Genomic DNA, 14997 nt, shown 5'->3' with positions numbered 1-14997 from the left:
AGGTCGCAGAGAACTGTGTGCCCTTGGCCTTTGAAGATCTCCAAGGACAGAGACTCCACAACCTCCTTGGGCAACCTCTGCCAGCATTTGACCGCCCCGAGGGGGAAAATTTGCCATTTCTATCTCTCCTTTCACTGTACCGCATTCCAGAACAGCCATGACATGACCAGCTCCCTACAGCTCTGGCAAAACCAAACTGGGTGGAAATCAGAAACTGGTACTGCTGTATAAGCAGCACAGCCTTTAAACCCAAACCATGGGTTTTATTCTAAAGGTCAGCTTTTGGAGCACCATGAGGCTCTGGTGGGACAGCTCTGGAAAGAGTTAAGCCTACGCATCTTCAAAAGTTCTGCTCGCCTTGGAAGAGGCCACATATGCAGGGCTAGCGCTGCCCGTACCCTGGAAGGTTAATTTAACCCTGATTTCTAAATAGCACTGCAGATACCATTTGAAGGGCACAGCACTGTCTCCCTCTGTCTCACTATGAGTAAACACTGACCCGCTGGCTAATTATTCAGCTGCTTTGGGGGTGCGGGGTGGTGGTGGTGGTGGTGGTGGTGGTAATTTGCAGTAGATTTAAAAACCACCCTCTTGCCAATTCATGTCTGCTCCGACTTCAGTGAGAGCAGCTGGGGAGAACTGCAGTCAATGCTGACATGCTCTTCAAAGCCTTCACTGCCCGCAGACTGCACGGTTTGCTCAGAGAGCAACAGAATCGCATGTCAGCCAGAACAAGGAACAGAATCACTAAAGCAGCATCCCCTCATCAGAACTGTTTTTATTTCCTCCGTGTTTTGCTGTCTCTCCATATGGCGGTTTTGTTAATAAAGGCAGTGTCGCCAAAAGCTTGAGGTAATAAACAATTAAATTAGTAAATGAAAAAAATTGTGTGCTAGAGGGGAGAAGCCAGTATGGGAATGGGAACTGCGTGTTCTGCCCTTGCTTACATCACACCTGACCAAGAGCCTTTATACATTGCCTGAAAAATCAGTTATCTGCAGTGAATCCCAGTTACAAGACAAATAGTTACGGCTTTTTTTCTTTTTTTAAAAAACATACAAAACCTGGTCTCTTCTTCAAGGTCAGCTCCAGTTGAATGTGACAGCAGCACATCCCTGGGATCACCGAAGGGGATCTGCATTGAGCCACCAGGCACCCTCCTGAAGATGACGCAGCTGGCTGTACGACCGCTGCTGGAAACCAGGCAGCAGCGAGCTTCACCTGGAGCACAGGGCTCTGGATCAGGGAGGTCAGAGACCAGGCTGAAGGAGACAGGACCCCGCATTACGACTGTCATGAGAAGAGGAAATCCCAAGGAAGGTCTTCTGCCTCCTCCCTCATTACAAGGCACTGGGAAACCATTTGCGCCCTGTGGCAGCACATAACAGACCCAGCACGGGGGTTATGCAGGCAGAAAAAAGCTGCCACTGACTAAGAAAACTTACACCCTAGGCCTATCTTTTCTTTCCTGATCACAGAGACGTGACATGCAGCTGCCTTCTGTGATGCCAAGAGATGTCAGCCTTAGCAGCCACACAAAAGATCCCTGAGAAGACAGCATGACAAAGAACAAGTAGGAAATGATCTAAGAATGATGCTTTTTCCTTTCTGCAGGGAGAGCAAACACTTCCATCAGTCCATAACAAGCCTTTGGCACTTGTCAATATGGCAAAAATCAGGCACTTAGGGAGGCAGGAAAAGAAGATGACAGTGGAGCAAGGAGAAGACACAGCCACTTTTGTCAGCAGGTTACATCAGCCCCCAGCTAAGCTGCAACAGCTCCTTCATGTTGACCCATTGCTCCAGTCTTTTTTTACACAAGACAGACACAAATCCTCCCCTTGCTGGATCCAGAGGATTCCCTAACAGGCTGGGCTGCCTGGCAGCTGGGAAAGCAATCTGACAGGGAAAAGCACAGATTTTCCTGTCCGACAGACACAGGATTTGACAGTGTGAGCACAGAACGACACACTGGTCCCAAGGGTCGCAGATCTGCAGACACCCTGGCAAGCAGGGATAAGCCAACTGAGGACGCAGGTATGCAGTCCCTACACCCCTCTTCCAACCCAAAAAGCCCCGTCTCAACACACAGATTTGGCGGGGTTTTACTTATTTTCTTCTGGTGGCAGAGATACTCCCTCCCTGCTGCTCCCTGCAACTGAGAATAGAACAGACACAACTCACCCAGCAGAGAGGAGAGGGGTACAGAGAAGCTGGTGCCTGAGGGGTACTGCAAGTAATTCCTGAAGTCACTATCCCAAAGTGAAGTTCACCACAAATCATGCTGGCTTGCTCAGGTAATGATCTTGTCTCCCACAAAGCCAGCAGCAAGCTTGCCTTAACAGGAAGAGCAATTATCACTCGAGGGTTAAGAGTACCATCGGGGTGGCAGCACGGCCACCTGCATTACAGCATTTTCCTTTTCTGTTTCAAACAAGACACCAGCCTTTCATTTGCCCTGTTGCTGCCCCTTAAATTAACCTCATTCAGTTTGTCAAGCTGCCGGTCAGTGCGCATAACATTCCTGATGCAACGCTCCTGTGAAAATTTCAGTCAATAACTCGCTCTTTCAAGTGGAGACCATGATCTCTGAGCCTCACAGCCACCGTTTGCAGATTGGCCAACAAATGGGAGACAGGGAAATGATGGCTCACCACCCTGCAGCAACCTCCAAGCAGGAATCAGAGCAGCGGCTTTGGCGCTTTACAGGACACAAGGCTTGGGTTCAGGGACACGGGGGAATGAAGGATGCCTGTGTCACCCATCAGCTGGGTTAAGGCACAGCGCAGCCTGCTCCGCTCTCAGATGGACACGTGCACGTCACCCTGACACCCGACTGCATCTTAGGCTTTATCTCCACAATTATTCAGTCCCCTCTGCTTCCCGTCAAGGAGCTGCCAGGCAGCGTAAGGCAGCCAAGGGCAAAACTTCAACTGGGGCAGCAAAAGAGCAGCAGAGCAGGCAGCTGCTGAGGGCCAGGGCACAGCTCGGGCACATCTCGCCCATGCCCGCGCTGCTCCCATCAGGCAGCCTCAGCAGCACCGTGCCCGGAGTCTGTCTGAAGAGCCCTTGGTGAAGCGGCTGATGGAGCAGGTTCCCAGGACCTGCCTCCTGGCACGTCTCCATGAGAGCAGCAGCTGCCCTGAAAAGCAGAGATGCTCACCATGGGGGAACTCAGCCCCGTGGAGTCAGCAGGGGGGAGCATCACACACACAGAGTCACAGAGCAGCTGGGGCTGGCGAGACCTCTGGAGATCATCTGGTCCAAGCCACTGCTCAAGTTTCTTTAATGCAGGGAAAGAAACCGTCCCTGAGCCGCCTCGTATTACTGCTCTAGTGATCGATCAGCCCCAGGATTTGCAGAGATGGCGGTGAAGCACGACAGGCTTTATTGCCCAGTCCCATGGGTTAGGGCCCTGAGGCAACGGAGGGGCAGATGTACCCTGCAAGCCCCCTGGCTACACCGCGAGCTGCCCGGGGAGGAGGGAAGGCATTGCACCGGGACAGCAGGACCCAAACAGCTCTGCGGGTCACTGCCTGCTACAGGCATGCAAACCCATCATTTCAACACCAGTACCAGCCATCCCTGGTGGCTTGCTCTCACCACAGATGGAAAGTGGGTTTTCATGGTGGATTCAAAGAAAGCTGCCCTGGGAATCCCTCCCCCACTTGGAGGTTACCTTTGCCCCCCAAACAGCTGGAAAAGCAGCAAGGAGGAAATTCACCCCCCTCCTCCTTGGCCCAGGAGGCTGAGCCTGGCCTCTCGCACGCTGCCTGATGCTTTACCCGCAGACCCAACCAAGCCCACAAAGCCAGGCCTGGGTGAACCAGCTCCACAAATCCAACCCACCTAGCGTGGAGCAGAACAAACCTCCCCCCAACCCTGTTTTTAAGCCCCTCACAGATCCCACCTCCAGTGAGCGGCACATCCCACCCAGCCTCCGCACAGGAGCCCTCCCTGGCTGCACCAGCCCTGCCCCTCCTGCCAGGGCAGCGACCCAACCGCCTCCTGCCACGCAGCTTGTCAGCTGCAGCCTCCATCAGTTCAACGGCCTTTCCCTGCGGCTGGCCTCCGGAGATGCTCTGCAACGTGACGGAGCCCACACACTCTGTAGCTACACAACCCTTACTGTTATATTTTTGTGCAACACCACAGCTGGTTGGGCCCCCAGCAGGTGTGAAATTTACCTCACCACAAGCAGGCTGAGGACAAACTTCACACCCCAGACTCTGTCACAAACAGCAGTCTGACACAAAGCAAACGCAGACCTAATGGGGAAAGTGTCGGGAAATCCATGCCCTTCCAGGAGCAAAGGGCCACAGGGGCCTCTTGATCTCAGAGCTCCAAAGACACGACTCTCCGTTAGATACCGTCCCGAAAACAAAGGGAAAACCTGTAAAGATGATCCAGACTCATTTCTGCACAAACGTCTATGCAAGCTGTCTATTTTACTGAGGGGTGCCCCAGCTAAAACTGTCCCCAGAGCCAGGCTCCTCTCGCTGCGTTGGGACGGAATATCTTGCTTTCTCTCTGAGACAGCAATATGGAAATGTTGCATGTAAAAATCAGGCCACAGGCTGCTACAGACCAGTCAATTTTCATTGGGAAATAGCCCCACAGATACTTACCATCTCTACACAGAAGGATGCAGGGATGACAGCCTGATTGGAGAGGTGGAGAGTTTTGGACACATCTTGTAGAACTTCAATACTGCTGGAATTTATCTCATTCAGATGCACGTAGACAACCCGTCCTTCTCCAACGCTCGCTAAACAGATATTCTGCTCCAGGAAGCAGGTAGGAAAGAAAAAAGAAAAGCAGGGGAAGTTAAAAAATATGTGACAGCTCTAAGTGCCCTCCTCAACGGGGCGATAAGTACGGCTGTTGGAAGTTTTCAGTGTTGCAAGGCTGAAACAGAAGGCCTGGGGCAAGTGCAGGCTCGGGAGTGACCCCATCTGAAAGCCTCAAGCTCCCGTTCTCAGAGGACAGAGAAACCCTGGGTCCCACACTTTCCTTTCCAGACCTCCTCCACAGTTACCTCTCCTTTCTCTGCCTTGTGCCTGCTCCCACTCCTTCTGCCGCTCAGCCTTGCCCCAAACCACCCTGACCGCTGCTGCTGCTGCACAGTGACACTTGGACAGTTACTTCTCTGACATTCCCAAAAATGCACCTCTGAAAACCAGCAGAAGCCAGAAGCGAAGCAGGCTCTTCAGAGCAGAGATCGTGCAAGTTATGGCCTCTGATGTGTGCTTATGTGTATTCCTGGTATGACACGAATAACAGGCATTAATTATTAATTACATCATTCAAGAGGTATTTTTTCTCTTGACAGTCAGACCCAAAAGCTTTCTCCTTGCAGAACTGGCACAGACTACTGGAGGAGGAACACAGATCCCTTTGCTAAACCACCTTCCCACATCATTAAAAACAACAAGTATTTGTCCAGTCTTGCGGTGGATTTCACTGGTTCCAAACACCTCAACACTTCAACAGGATCTGAATGCATAAAACTCCCAACACTGACCAGACGCCGTATGATTCACTGGAGGGCACAGAGTACGATTTAACAGAAAAAGAAACCAGCCTCCATGATGAAAAACCTTTAATGATGTCTGGCTCAAGGAAGTGGTATTGACAGCTGTCAGAATCACCAGACCAACTCAGCCAGAAGCAGCAGCATCCAGAAATGCTCACCCCTTGACAGGGCACTGCTGCGTGCAACTAAGAGCCAAAAAACTCACCTACCAAGGCTGGGGCCTCAAAAATAAGGAACTGAAGCCACACATGATGATGCATGTCTGGGTGATGCTGCCCAAAGCTCCCAGGAAGGAGGAGCTGCAGGGAAGAGCTGTGCCTCGCCAGCCAGCTCAGCTTCCCGGTGACAGCGGGACAGCAGCAGCAAAGGCAGGGCAGAGCCCTTTGGAGATGAGCAGAACAACACCTGGAGGATGCCCAGGAGAGCTGCCTTCTGTCAGCCTGTGTACTAACACCACGCATCCTCACCACCAAGGAGAGGGCTTCAAAACCCCCAACGCCTTCATCTACAGGGTTCTAAAAGGGACAAGGAAAATGCCATTCAACAGCGTTACAGGCAACATGGCACAGGGAAAGGCAGCAAGAAGCGATGGCAGCTCTGCCATCGGCAATATTGCCACAGCTACAGACACAGCCGCCCCCCCCAGCACCGCTGGCTTTGTCAATAGGTAGGTCATGTCACATTTGATCACTTAGGAACAAAGAGCATCTGACCCTGGCGGACAGCTGTGCTCGAGTGCCCGCTTATTCTGACAGCAGCCAGCTGCCAAACCCCCTGCCCGCGGCGCCCGAGGCTGCCTTGCCACCAGTAACGCCAGCGCTGGGATTTACCAGCTCCTTCATGCAGATGCCACACGCCAAACTGGAGCGGGCACGTGGTCACCTGCAAACCAAATACCTGACAACAGAGCTGTGGAGGGACTCTGCACAACCTGGATGAAAGATCTGTACCATGTTCCGCCTGAAACGGTGGTAAAGACCAGGCATCAACACTGGGCACCGCAGCCTAAGGCAAGAACGAGCTTTGAAGTTCTATTGGAACACGCAGCAATTCCCAAGGTCAGACTTGCATCCGTACGGGTAGGATCTGCCACCAGCGCAGGACACGTAACAAGACAGCCAGCTCTTCTGCCAGCCCAGAAAGCTTTGGGTGCGTCAGCTACCAGGGAACTACTGGAACTGCACTGCAACCTGAAGACAGACCTATAGAAAATGCAACGCAGCTAGTCCTTTCTTTAGAGACAGCTACGCTTCTCCAGCTGAAATGCTCACCCTTTGGGCAAAACACTGACACGTTCACGTCCAAATAGAAAAGATCAAGGTAAGGTCAACTTTCAATTTATAAATTGTTAGCCCAAGGGTAAAAGCTTTTCAAGGAACCTGTAGTTTAAAAACCAGCTGACATTTAAACAACTGGTTATTCCAGTGGGGAGAAACCCTCCTCTTTCAGGGAAGCATGCCTTCTGTTTGCAAGCAACTGTTTTGTCAAACCTGACACTTCCCTGCAAAGCCTGCATTGCCTGGCCTTGCTGTTGACTGGTTTACATGCACATCCCCAGCAGCCAGGGTTGAGATGATCAGTGGCATCCAGGGGATTTGGCATCATCGTTTCAATTCGGTTTATAAAAAGTTTATATCCCTGCAATTGTTTTCAAAATGTCAGCCTTCCTTTCTGTTACAGAAAGCTTCAGGTTCTCGGGAATCCTCTGATATCCCCTTCCGTGCTCAGAGAGAGGACAAGACATTTTAAAACAGCTGCTTCAAAAGTTAGTATCCTTTTAAATTAAAGTTTAATTAACTATATTTGTTCTCGATTTCAGCCAGTGGAAGCCAGGACACCACATACAACATTCTCTTGCCTACACTTTGTTGTTGCTGCTGTATATGGCTGAATGCAAATGTCTTGTAGGAGCCTTTAGTCCAGGAATGCTTTTTGCCTCACCCCTTTCCAAGCTTGGTAGGGAAAAAAAAAAAAAAAAAGGAGCAAAAAGCCTGTGCTCCAGATGCCAGCAGTGTGGAGTCTCATGCGTCTTTGGCTGGGGCTTTTGGCAAAGAAATACGATGGATATTTCTCAGGCGGGATGGACTTGACTTTCAGGAAAGCTTAAATCCAGCTTTACAGAAATCATCATTTCAGCACGGTCTCTTACACCGCTCCTGCTTTTAGCGGCATTCAGCGATGTCCCCGTGAGCTCCTGAACAAGAGTTCTAATGAAGCAGCAGTTGTTGCTCATCTCATAATACACGAGAGAGAGAGACCCAGGAATTGCTCTGGGTTTCAGACTGGGCTTGTTATCCCGCCTCACACGTCTGTAATTAAACACCATCTCAGACACTTAGATTTCCACCTAAGAGGACACTACCCTTCTCTAGGCATTAGCTGCTACTTATGCCATGAATCCCTTCTTTCCATGTCCGCACCAGCCACATATTATGACCTTCTCCTTTTCCCTGGCAGAACCCCTGTACACTTTATGCCCACCAAGATGAGTCACACAAAGGCACGCATCTCGCCTAGCACTCACCAGCGGGGATCTTTCATTCCCAAACACTGAGACACTAGCCATAGTGTCCTGCCTTCCTATCGCCTGGGCTTCCAGCGTAAACGGGATCTCCACCAAGCTGTGAGGCTGGATAATCCCACACGGCACAGGGCTGGAGTACCACACAGCAGCATCTTCCTTGTGCTCCTATAAGGGACAGAATCAAAGACAACTTCAGAGTGACCTCTGAGGAAACTTCAAGCTCCTTAACATCTACCACAACGGCAATTCGCCCACATTTTTAAAAATCCCTAGGAGAAAGCAGAAAGGTGCAACACAAAGTGCAAGATTTATATAGGTCTAATTAGCATCCTCGCAGGGTCTAAAAGCTGCTGCACTCACAAACACCCACTCTGGTGCTGGTGGCCTCCTTGCAGCAGCTTTTCACAACCCTCAAAGTTCTCCTGCATGAAAGCACCCCAAAGACTAGAACCGAAACTGCTTCCTGAAGAGTTCAAACCGCTCCTGAAGTTCATATTCAGGTACCTTCCCGTTCTCTCCAAAACTTTAGGTTTGAATATAAAACAGCAAGGTCTTATCCAAACCCTATTTTTTTTCCTAATAAACCCCTCAATAACGACGTTTGAGGGCAGGAGGCGAACACGACGCCAAGCCTGAGGAAGGACTCCATAGCAGCCTGGAAGATCACTGTCATTCACAAGGGTCAGCATCCACTCGTAAGGGAACTTCAGACAGCACCGTCCAAATGTCAGAACAGGGCTGAGCACGTGCAGCGGAGGAACGACACATCCAGGTGAAGAGATGACCAAAGGGAATTAGAGACACTGAGAGAATGTAGAAGTTGTTTACTCCCCAAACAGCATGAAACAGACACAATGCATTTGTCTCTGCCAGATAGACATTTCCTACCTCTACGGCAATCGATCACCTCTAACTTCTTTTTACTCAACAGCCTCTTGTAAAGGAGGGGCAGCCCCAGACTCCCGTGGCAGAGGCTGCCCAGTGCCCTGCCCCAGTGCTCTCTCATCAAGCTTTGCCCCTCCCTTGCCCCAGGAGGCCGGCAAGGACCCTCCCACAGTCCCAGCAAGGCACGAGCTCTGCGGGAGCCTTCCCGCTGAGGACCAGCGCCCCCCAAAGCTCAAGGAAAACAAGACTCCCGCATCTCAGTAAAAGCAACTCCCTCCTCTCCCATACCGCTCTCGCCCTGCCTGAAACCTCAGCCGCTTGCCCCCGCGATGGAGGGCACCAGCACCGCCTGCCTCTCGCACTGGGTGACCAGCCCCTCCCAGCTCCTGCAGCTGCCTGGGTCCTCCACCCACCAGCCCACACACTGACTCTTCCCATTCCCACTCGTTTTATAAAATTGCAGCGCAGGCACCCAGTGGGTGACTCTGCCGGGGAGAGGGAACAGCGCCAGCGAACTGCATCCCTCTCGTCATTAAACTGGCACCCGCTGTGGCGCAACGGCATTGAACGACGCTGGAGCTTTTGCCTTAAGTCTGGGAACGTTCATGCTCAAGAGAACCAGAGAAACCTGAGCTCACCTGCCACACCAAGGACTAGTTTCCCCTCAGCAGTCCTGCTGTAAGCCCCTTTCCCATTTGCACATGCCTTCACTAACTGAGCCAGACCCCAGCTTTCAGCAGGCTGCTCGCCGCCTTCTAAACAAATGCTGCATTTTGGGCCAACCCAGCACAAGCCCACCGCTTGCAGGGAGAAGCAGGGGCAGCCCTTTGGAGATTTGTTACTTCTCAAGTCCCAGACAACAGGCCAACAGTGAATATAATCACTGCTCCCTTAAAAAAATATAAAATAAAAATAAGACAGAGACATGGCCCCGAGCACTGAGCACAGGTGCTTCTCATTATGGGCTGCTTTCAAAGCACGGCTGTGCTCACAGCGAGCTGGGCAGAACTAGCTCGCTAAGCAACATTTCTCATTTGGAGCTGAAGCCAGGACACCCCACGCCAGGCAGCGTGCTGGGCATGGGTATGCGGGGAAAGGTGGCCAGCTGCAAGGAAAGCGCTGGTACCTGGCTGTGAGAGGCAGCGCCAACACCTCCTGGCCAACACCATCCACGTCCACCACCAGTGCCAGCTCGTATCGCCTCACCGTGTTGGAACACAGGGTGACCTGGTAGAGGAGAAGAACGTCAAATACTTAATCACTGCCAGAAGCCATCAGCCACGCGTGGTGTCCTCTGGCTCTCACCCATGGTCAGGAAAGGGAGCGATATTTTGCCTTAGTTCTTCTGCTGGTCCACGTGTAGACCACTGTCTTTCCGAGTAACAGAACTCTTCTGGCGATATCCAATTTATTAAGTACGCCTTGCATACCAGGGCATATGTAAGCTAAATTAAAGCACAATTCATGTTCTACTTGCCACCGGGACCAATTTTTACTCTCAACTACAATAGCATAAATCCAGAGGAAATCTGTTGACTTTCACAGAATGAATCCAGCTTTACAGTGGGAAGCTGAGGGCAAAACATGGCCCAGCAGCAGCTGTGCAGTTCACGGCTGCTGGAGCTTTTCCAGTCCTCGCTGCAGTGGATGCAACCATTCTGCTCAACACGAGAGGAAAGATAAGACCGGGAAGAATAGCAAACTGCTTTATGTAATGACATCTTCCTTTTAACAGTCACCTTCTGTCCTCATCCTTCCTCAGCCCACTTTAAATCAAATTGCTCTAAGCAGCTCAGACACACACGCATGGCTTCTGTGCTTGACCGTACGGTACATGATCCTTGGCTTACAACTTTGGAAACAAAACGGTGCTCCGCCCCAGAGTACCCCAGCTCACAAAAACCTAACACGAACACTGATCTCTTACTTGCGTTATGCCCAAAGCCAGCAGCACTACAGCCCTCCTGCGCACCAGTGAAGCTTCAGCTCCACCTGTTGAAGCATGTATGGCCGGGCTCGTGCCATACCTGGATACCCAGGGTTCCTTGGGAGCAGATGGTCCCCTTGCAGGGCATTATGGTGAATTCAATTGGCTTGATGTGATGTTGGGCTCCCTTTCTCCAGGACGGGCAAGTGTTGTCTGATATCTGAGCAAAACTGGTGATGCTGCGCTGTCCTGAGCCATCGCCAGGGATGCGAAGGTTGAAAGTCATGGGAACCAAGGAGGTGTTAGTGAGGCGACACGGCAGGGTGCGAGGAAAGCCTGGAAAGGTGAGACAAATATCAGTTAAGTCCCCGGTTATCCCGTGATTCCTGGTGTGACTCTCCTGTTAGGATAGACCGGTGCTTGTTGTTTATCTCTTTTCAGTGTGAATGAGAGGTAATGGAGAAGCTCAGGGAGGAGTGAGTTGTGACTGGAGTTCTTTTTCCATGGATGGCACAGCTTGCTTCCTTGGCAATGGGCAGTGCCGTTGGTGCTGAAGAGCTGTCTCTACCTGTGAGGAGCTCTCTCACCTGCCCCCAAACCAGCCCCAACTCTTTCTCACTGATCAGTGTGCATCCAGACAGAGCATTTATTCTGAAAATTCAGTCTGTAAAATCCCCCATTAACTCCATGAACATTCCCCCAGTTTTCAATATATGAAAGTAGGGCATTGTCATGTAAGGAAAAGGAAGGATGAAACTGGGCACTACAACATGATGCATTGCACTCTAATGCAGTTTCTCTAGGCAGGACCCTTAAGGCATCTCCTCTTTTGGGGCAACCAGACTGAGCACATGACAACTCAGCCCACCTCACTGCAGGCAAACCTGATGCTTCCTTAGGAATGAGCAGGAACTGTGTCTCACCTTACCTAACAAACGGGGACATCACATCCACACTGCCTTTGATTACTGGCTACAAAGCCTGACATCACTTTAGCTCTGACACTTGCTTTCCACAATGGAAAACCAGTGGTACAACCACACTGGGTGAGGGGGTGGCTGTTCTGCAGAGGCAGGACACCAGCCCGCAGCTTGGTCTGGAGCAGACACCAGCTCTGCCAGAAGAAGACACCTCCCATGCCCTGCTTACCAAGTGCTATTTGAATAAAGACAGGGAGGAAAACCACCTGCAGACACAGCAGATAGTTTCTCTGTGCCCAGCAGCAGTGACCATTGCCCACCGCCAGCAATTACTCCGGCAGGGAGGCGGGGGTGGGGCACAGAAAGGACATGCACTGACTGACCCACTGCACAGCCCCAAATGGGACCGAAGTCACCAGATGCAGACAACAGCCAGAAGCACAGTGACAAGAAGCAAAAATACAATAGCTGCCTTCAGCTGAAAAGGCCTTGTTAATGAAATCAGATTAAAGTAGGATGAATCTCCTATTACACAACCGCATTTCTGCTGGTGCGTTTCTTGTGGGTTTATTTACTCAAAAGGAAGCAGAGAAGGGGCCGAGTGGTGACGCAGGGAGAGGGGGAAGTGGCTCAGGGAAAGTATCGAGTTTTCCTAGAAAGTCCACGAACAGCATGAAACCACAGAGGCATCCTGGGCACAGAATGGTCATGGCCCTTCAATCAATCCACAATTGATTTCACATTTAAACTTTAGATCATCTCAGTACAAAGCCTTTTCTCTGAGACTCGAGATGGAGAATCAGAATCTGCATTTCAGTGGAGATGCTCTGGGTGCTCAGCCACCAGCTCCACAGTGCTTCGGCTGGGGAAGGAGAAGGAGCCCACATCTCTGGAGACATCACTGCCCAATCCAATGCCGAGCTACTGCCCGGGCTTATTACCAGGCAGGTGATAACAAGGAGCCCTCACAGCACAAATTAACAGCTCACACTAAAGGTCAAGTGGGTAAGTGGTGTCCTCGCCTTGCAACAGGAACGTTCACCCTGAGCAGCCACAGGCTAGCGTGTGGCTCCAACTCCCTTCTCCTGCAGCCCCATCCCCTGGGCCCTTCTGGGACAAGGGCTTTCACCATCATTCTGCCGCCAAGGATTGGGAGGCTGGGGCTGAGCAGGCTCTGAGGGCACCAAAAAAATACTGACTTTCTATTCCTTTGGTCCTGTTTGATCTCACGGCAGCAAAATACCACCTGAGCAAGCGGCAGCCCTGGTTTTAACACCCTGAAGGCTGCTGTGGAGGAACACAAGCGACAGACGCTCCCAAAGCGCTTCATTTCAGTAAGGCACAGACCTCCCCACCAGCGGTCCAAGCCCAGGGCACACTCACCAAAGGAGATGTCGCCGAAGTGGAGGGAAGGTACATTGAAAGGGAAAGTCGGTCCGATGACACAGCCCCTGTAAGGACAAAGGCAGAGGAGGAACTGGCTTGGTTGAAAAGAACTGCAAAGCGTTCAGCTTTTGTTACCACCGGGACAGACAGAAGCTGGGCTCAGCAGCACAGTGGGTTTCAAACCAACCTGTCACCCTTGCGCTCGGCACAGCATCCCTGTGCACAGGAGGCAGCCAAAGCAACGTGGTCAGCAGGTGGCAGCTGCTGAGGTGGCTCAGGGCACCAGGGCAGGCAGGGTACACCCCCAGGTTGCTGCTGGCCCAGTGAAGGACCCTGAACAAGTGATGGCTCTGTGCCTCAGTTTCCCCATCTGTCATGTGGCGGGCAGAGCTGTCCATGCAGAAGCAGGTTCATTGTAACTAGCCCTCTCAGCCACAGGTTCCCTGCTTTGGTATCTCTTTGCTGGAACTGGCCTTTCCATGGGCTATATGGACATCTTCCTCAGATCTTATTCAACACTACCATTATGCGTGCAGGATTTTGAGGCACGAATCCACAGGAGCCCCAGACATCTACTGAGAAATGCAGCACAAGTTCTACACAGCGGATGGCTGAATCTTGGAGGAAAGTATCAGCTTGTCACCAGTGCACCAGCTGACACATCCAAGAGCAAGACTGTTTGCACCACCGAACATGAGTGTCCTGAAGCCACCACACCAGCTCACCCATCCCTAAATTCAGAGAGGTTCCAAACTCCAAAACTCACCAACATCCACTGAAATCAGCACTTGAAGCTGCACAACATTCATTAATTTCATGGTTGATGCCAATCAATGCCAGCTCTGCCTCTTGGTGAAAAAAACAAATACAGATCAAGGACCACAGTGACCTGTGCCTTCTAGTTTTATTCACAGGACTGCCACCGGGTCTCTCGTACACATGAACAGACCCCAGCCTCCCGCAGGAGGGAACTGCACTCACCTGTGGTGTCCCAGTTCTAGCATCCCTTTCTAAACAGCAAAAGAACAAGCGTTCAGGACCTCATCAGGTCTGTTTCCAAGTAAAGAGCGATCACCTATGGTTTGGGCATCTTCTGACTGCACAATCAAAAAGCACTCAAAATCTGACTTTCAGGAGTTTCAATCCCATGCTAATTCTCGATTCCTGGAGCTGAATCAGTTCCTGAGAACAAGTTAGGTAGCAAATCCCTTCTGACAATGAGGTTCCCTCTCCAAGGACCTCACGTAATCAGACTTAACCTCCCAAGCCCCAGCATCCTACTCTGGATGGAACAAAGGGAGCAGACACGCTTTCCGTAATAGCACTTGCCAAAAGACGATAGAAAACTGCCTCCAAACCAGCCACAACTGGGTCTCACACTGGGAAACTGCCAAGGGTGAGCCTTGCAGCGAGGGGGGAAATAACTGCCGTTTCTGCTGAGCACACAGGAGCTGTGCTCAAGGAAGTCAGACCTGAAGGACTGCCCAGACGGCTCAGCCAAGGAGCCAGCCCAGAGCCCTGTGCACTACAGCTGGTAACAGCACAGCTTGCAAGAGAACGGGGGAAGAGGGCAGTCTTTATGGCAACAGCCACATCTTCCAATAGTGCTTCTGAAGAGAGATCGGGGTCCTCGCAGAACAGGAAGGAGCGCAAGGTAGGAGAGGAACCACCTGCACTCCCACCGCTGTTCCTTCCTCTGCAGCCCCATGTCCCACCAGCCAGCTCACCTCCACTCAAAAGAACCGGGAGTTTTTCCCTCCCTGGAGAACTAAATCCAGTGCACAACCCCCCCGAAGAGGGAGGCTCGGCTTGCCCCGGT

The 14997-nt window shown here is 51.5% G+C and overlaps 1 pseudogene; it reads right to left on the bottom strand.

The window, feature by feature from the left end:
* Positions 1-4183: 4183 nt before the first annotated feature.
* Positions 4184-14997, bottom strand: part of LOC129736197 (hydrocephalus-inducing protein homolog) — a 48519-nt pseudogene continuing 37705 nt past the window's right edge.

This window comes from Falco cherrug, chromosome 5 (genome assembly GCF_023634085.1).
Source record: "Falco cherrug isolate bFalChe1 chromosome 5, bFalChe1.pri, whole genome shotgun sequence".
Taxonomy (NCBI): domain Eukaryota; kingdom Metazoa; phylum Chordata; class Aves; order Falconiformes; family Falconidae; genus Falco; species Falco cherrug.
Note: the sequence above shows the minus strand (reverse complement) of the source record. Positions and strands in the feature narration are given on the sequence as shown.